Source organism: Babylonia areolata, chromosome 29 (assembly GCF_041734735.1).
Source record: "Babylonia areolata isolate BAREFJ2019XMU chromosome 29, ASM4173473v1, whole genome shotgun sequence".
Taxonomy (NCBI): Eukaryota; Metazoa; Mollusca; class Gastropoda; order Neogastropoda; family Buccinidae; genus Babylonia; species Babylonia areolata.
The window spans coordinates 745,597-751,099 of NC_134904.1; the positions used below are offsets into that span (position 1 = coordinate 745,597).

The 5,503-nt window shown below is 47.0% G+C and overlaps 1 protein-coding gene and 2 long non-coding RNA genes across 8 annotated transcripts in view; 2 read left to right on the forward strand and 1 right to left on the reverse strand.

Moving 5' to 3' along the window:
- Window positions 1-2,842: 2,842 nt before the first annotated feature.
- On the forward strand, window positions 2,843-3,274 carry LOC143274765 (uncharacterized). Its single transcript, XR_013053305.1, has 3 exons — window positions 2,843-2,895; window positions 3,031-3,075; window positions 3,166-3,274. It is a non-coding gene; the product is annotated as an uncharacterized LOC143274765 (long non-coding RNA).
- A 69-nt stretch (window positions 3,275-3,343) lies between these two features.
- LOC143274845 (uncharacterized) lies at window positions 3,344-4,623 on the forward strand. Of its 2 annotated transcripts, XR_013053316.1 has the most exons (4): window positions 3,344-3,843; window positions 3,889-3,933; window positions 3,979-4,117; window positions 4,259-4,623. It is a non-coding gene; the product is annotated as an uncharacterized LOC143274845 (long non-coding RNA). The 2 variants fall into 2 exon arrangements; XR_013053315.1 differs by having other exon boundaries at window positions 3,889-4,117.
- Window positions 4,624-4,713: 90 nt separating this feature from the next.
- The window catches only part of LOC143274844 (uncharacterized), a 237,399-nt gene continuing 236,609 nt past the window's right edge, over window positions 4,714-5,503 (reverse strand). For all 5 annotated transcript variants that reach the window (XM_076578800.1, XM_076578796.1, XM_076578798.1 and 2 more), the window contains one exon: window positions 4,714-5,503. This exon is cut by the window's right edge and continues 3,075 nt beyond it. The gene's annotated coding sequence lies outside the window, so the exon portion shown is untranslated.

Genomic DNA, 5,503 nt, shown 5'->3' on the forward strand with positions numbered 1-5,503 from the left:
ACAACGACGTGTTCAACCTGCAGGCCACAGCAGTACATGACAACGACGTGTTCAACCTGCAGGCCACAGCAGTACATGACAACGACGTGTTCAACCTGCAGGCCACAGCAGTACATGACAACGACGTGTTCAACCTGCAGGCCACAGCAGTACATGACAACGACGTGTTCAACCTGCAGGCCACAGCAGTACATGACAACGACGTGTTCAACCTGCAGGCCACAGCAGTACATGACAACGACGTGTTCAACCTGCAGGCCACAGCAGTACATGACAACGACGTGTTCAACCTGCAGGCCACAGCAGTACATGACAACGACGTGTTCAACCTGCAGGCCACAGCAGTACATGACAACGACGTGTTCAACCTGCAGGCCACAGCAGTACATGACAACGACGTGTCCAGTCTGCAGGCCACAGCAGTACATGACAACGACGTGTCCAGTCTGCAGGCCACAGCAGTACATGACAACGACGTGTTCAACCTGCAGGCCACAGCAGTACATGACAACGACGTGTTCAACCTGCAGGCCACAGCAGTACATGACAACGACGTGTTCAACCTGCAGGCCACAGCAGTACATGACAACGACGTGTTCAACCTGCAGGCCACAGCAGTACATGACAACGACGTGTTCAACCTGCAGGCCACAGCAGTACATGACAACGACGTGTTCAACCTGCAGGCCACAGCAGTACATGACAACGACGTGTTCAACCTGCAGGCCACAGCAGTACATGACAACGACGTGTTCAACCTGCAGGCCACAGCAGTACATGACAACGACGTGTTCAACCTGCAGGCCACAGCAGTACATGACAACGACGTGTTCAACCTGCAGGCCACAGCAGTTGATGTGTCTTCAGGCTCAGCACCGTCACTGACAGACGTCTGTCCACAGACTCACAGTTTCAAAAAAGGTCTACAGTTCAAGAGGCACGGCGTTTTCGTTCCAAGCTGATAGCATACAAATACTCCAACCCACGTAGACAACACAACGTGTAAAATATATGTACATGAACAGAGACAAACTTGGGACTTTCTTTCGGTTCGGTCACCCACAAGCATCTAAAAACGTTACATAGTTTGGGACTTTAATTTTTTTTTTTTTTTAAACTGATTATCGTTGAACGAAAACAAGAAACAAATTGATCAGCTGTGTTGAAGACTTGTTTACACACATTTTGTTTTCTGCCTATAGCAGATCCGCTCACTTTCCTTTGAAGCTGAAAGCTTCTGACGCAAGTTTCCATACATATGATGGGAACCAGAAATCTTCACGGAACACAGTCGTGCAGGCACGTGACGGCAGCTAAGAATTAGCGGAGAGAGTAGTGACACTGAACAGTGTCCACCAAAGACAAGACAAGACAAGACAAAACTTGACCACTGAAGGTGATAGATAAGCAAGTAACGTTTACTGTTTATCGTTGCTTCGCACAGAACCATATCAAGACAAGTAGCATGCTTTTTTTCCCTTCTTTTTTATTTTGTTTATTTAAAAAACACAGCAAGCCCTCGCCCCCAAAAGCAAGCTGTAACCCCGGGGTGGGATCCTGAGAAAAACCCCCTCTTACCCCCTCTCCTCACTGGACAGGTCTCTGGGTCAGGAGACAAGGGCGGGATAACCCCGACACAGAGCCCGAGTGCTGAAGGCTGCACGGCGCACTCTGACAAACCACAACACCACGCATCATCATCAGCGCCGTCACCTGATGCGCACTGAGGTCCCTGGTCAGTCTGAAGGCTGCACGTCGCACTCTGACAAAGCACAACACCACGCATCATCATCAGCGCCGTCACCTGATGTGCACTGAGGTCCCTGGTCAGTCTGAAGGCTGCACGGCGCACTCTGACAAACCACAACACCACGCATCATCATCAGCGCCGTCACCTGATGTGCACTGAGGTCCCTGGACTGGTCAGTCTGAAGGATGCAGCCCTGACCCGTCTGCCCGTGCAGGAAGAAGGCAAGCAACGATTGCAAATGGTCAGCAGGTCACCATCCAGACATATTACCACTTCGGCACACACACTAAACAGGTTACCATCCAGACATATTACCACTTCGGCACACACACTAAACAGGTTACCATCCAGACATATTACCACTTCGGCACACACACTAAACAGGTCACCATCCAGACATATTACCACTTCGGCACACACACTAAACAGGTTACCATCCAGACATATTACCACTTCGGCACACACACTAAACAGGTTACCATCCAGACATATTACCACTTCGGCACACACACTAAACAGGTTACCATCCAGACATATTACCACTTCGGCACACACACTAAACAGGTTACCATCCAGACACATTACCACTTCGGCACACACACTAAACAGGTCACCATCCTGATATATTACCACTTCGGCACACACACTAAACAGGTCACCATCCAGACACATTACCACTTCGGCACACACACTAAACAGGTTACCATCCAGACATATTACCACTTCGGCACACACACTAAACAGGTTACCATCAGACATATTACCACTTCGGCACACACACTAAACAGGTTACCATCCAGACATATTACCACTTCGGCACACACACTAAACAGGTTACCATCCAGACATATTACCACTTCGGCACACACACTAAACAGGTTACCATCAGACATATTACCACTTCGGCACACACACTAAACAGGTTACCATCCAGACATATTACCACTTCGGCACACACACTAAACAGGTTACCATCAGACATACTACCACTTCGGCACACACACTAAACAGGTTACCATCAGACATATTACCACTTCGGCACACACACTAAACAGGTTACCATCCAGATATATTACCACTTCGGCACACACACTAAACAGGTTACCATCCAGACACATTACCACTTCGGCACACACACTAAACAGGTTACCATCCTGACATATTACCACTTCGGCACACACACTAAACAGGTTACCATCCAGACATATTACCACTTCGGCACACACACTAAACAGGTTACCATCCTGACATATTACCACTTCGGCACACACACTAAACAGGTTACCATCCAGACACATTACCACTTCGGCACACACACTAAACAGGTTACCATCCAGACATATTACCACTTCGGCACACACACTAAACAGGTTACCATCCTGACATATTACCACTTCGGCACACACACTAAACAGGTTACCATCCAGACACATTACCACTTCGGCACACACACTAAACAGGTTACCATCCAGACACATTACCACTTCGGCACACACACTAAACAGGTTACCATCCAGACATATTACCACTTCGGCACACACACTAAACAGGTTACCATCCAGACATATTACCACTTCGGCACACACACTAAACAGGTTACCATCCTGATATATTACCACTTCGGCACACACACTAAACAGGTTACCATCCAGACATATTACCACTTCGGCACACACACTAAACAGGTTACCATCCAGACATATTACCACTTCGGCACACACACTAAACAGGTTACCATCCAGACACATTACCACTTCGGCACACACACTAAACAGGTTACCATCCAGACATATTACCACTTCGGCACACACACACTAAACAGGCTACCATCAGACATATTACCACTTCGGCACACACACACTAAACAGGTTACCATCCAGACATATTACCACTTCGGCACACACACTAAACAGGTTACCATCCAGACACATTACCACTTCGGCACACACACTAAACAGGTTACCATCCAGACACATTACCACTTCGGCACACACACTAAACAGGTTACCATCCAGACATATTACCACTTCGGCACACACACTAAACAGGTTACCATCCAGACACATTACCACTTCGGCACACACACTAAACAGGTTACCATCCTGACATATTACCACTTCGGCACACACACTAAACAGGTTACCATCCAGACACATTACCACTTCGGCACACACACTAAACAGGTTACCATCCAGACATATTACCACTTCGGCACACACACTAAACAGGTTACCATCCAGACACATTACCACTTCGGCACACACACACTAAACAGGTTACCATCCAGACATATTACCACTTCGGCACACACACTAAACAGGTTACCATCCAGACATATTACCACTTCGGCACACACACACTAAACAGGTTACCATCAGACATATTACCACTTCGGCACACACACACACTAAACAGGTTACCATCAGACATATTACCACTTCGGCACACACACACACTAAACAGGTTACCATCCAGACATATTACCACTTCGGCACACACACTAAACAGGTTACCATCAGACATATTACCACTTCAGCACACACACTAAACAGGTTACCATCAGACATACTACCACTTCAGCACACACACTAAACAGGTTACCATCCAGACATATTACTTCGATGGCAGACACACTAAACAGGTTACCATCAGACATATTACCACTTCAGCACATACACTGAACAGGTTACCATCAGACATACTACCACTTCAGCACACACACTAAACAGGTTACCATCAGACATATTACTTCGATGGCAGACATCTCTAAACTGTCATTCTTTCTTCCTCCACTCTCTGGCCGAAGCGCTGCATTATAAATACTCACTGTTATCCTTACCAAGCGCCTGAAGACACGTGTGGTAAACAGAACAGTAGAAGCCGTGCTGGTGAATTAGGTGAAGCTGCAGTGTTTGCATTTCGTCTTCTTTTTTGGGGGGGTGGGGGGGGGGGGGGGTATGGGGGGGGGATGGGGTGGAGGCTGGGGGGGTCAGAATAAGATCAATAATTGAGCGTTTGGAATGATGTTCATCACGTATATCACATGGATAAAAAGTCAACATTTGAACTGATCTCGCTAAGATGACAGTGCCTTGTACTGCAGGCGGCACTGGCTATACTTATATACACAAAAATGTTCCACAGTCCACAAAGAAAATAAATGAATACATGGATTCAAGCTAATGGATGTCCTGCATTTTTTTCTTGAACATAAAACACAACAGTGGAATGAGCCTGTAAACAGTGGCCCGCACAGTGCTGTAACCTGCGCGAGTCTTGAACACGGAATTGGAACAGTTATTATGCTGAAGGAACTTGCTGAGTTAAGATCCCTCCCTCCCCGCCCCGCCCATACCCCCTCCCCGCCACGCCCATCACCCCGCCCCTCCCCCCCTCCCCGCCGCTGTCACACTGCTGAGCACGCCTTCTGATCTCGATTTCCTTGAAAAAAAGAAAAAGAAAAAACAGATACACATAGACACGCACCTGGCATATTTCTTGACCCAAAACAAGAAGCCAACAACAACAATACTAGAACAGAAAAAAGAAAGAAAAGAAAACGAAGACATTATTATGGCACTTTCAAAAAAAGTTCCATATCAGTTGCATCACCAGAATTTCTACACGCTGGTCAGTACAATCTGTGTTTGTGGTGATCTGCGTTGTCCTTTGTTTTCATCGACAACCAACATGTTAACAACTGAATCAACCAAGGTAACTAAAAGCAGCATCAACAGAGAATTCTTTTCACCT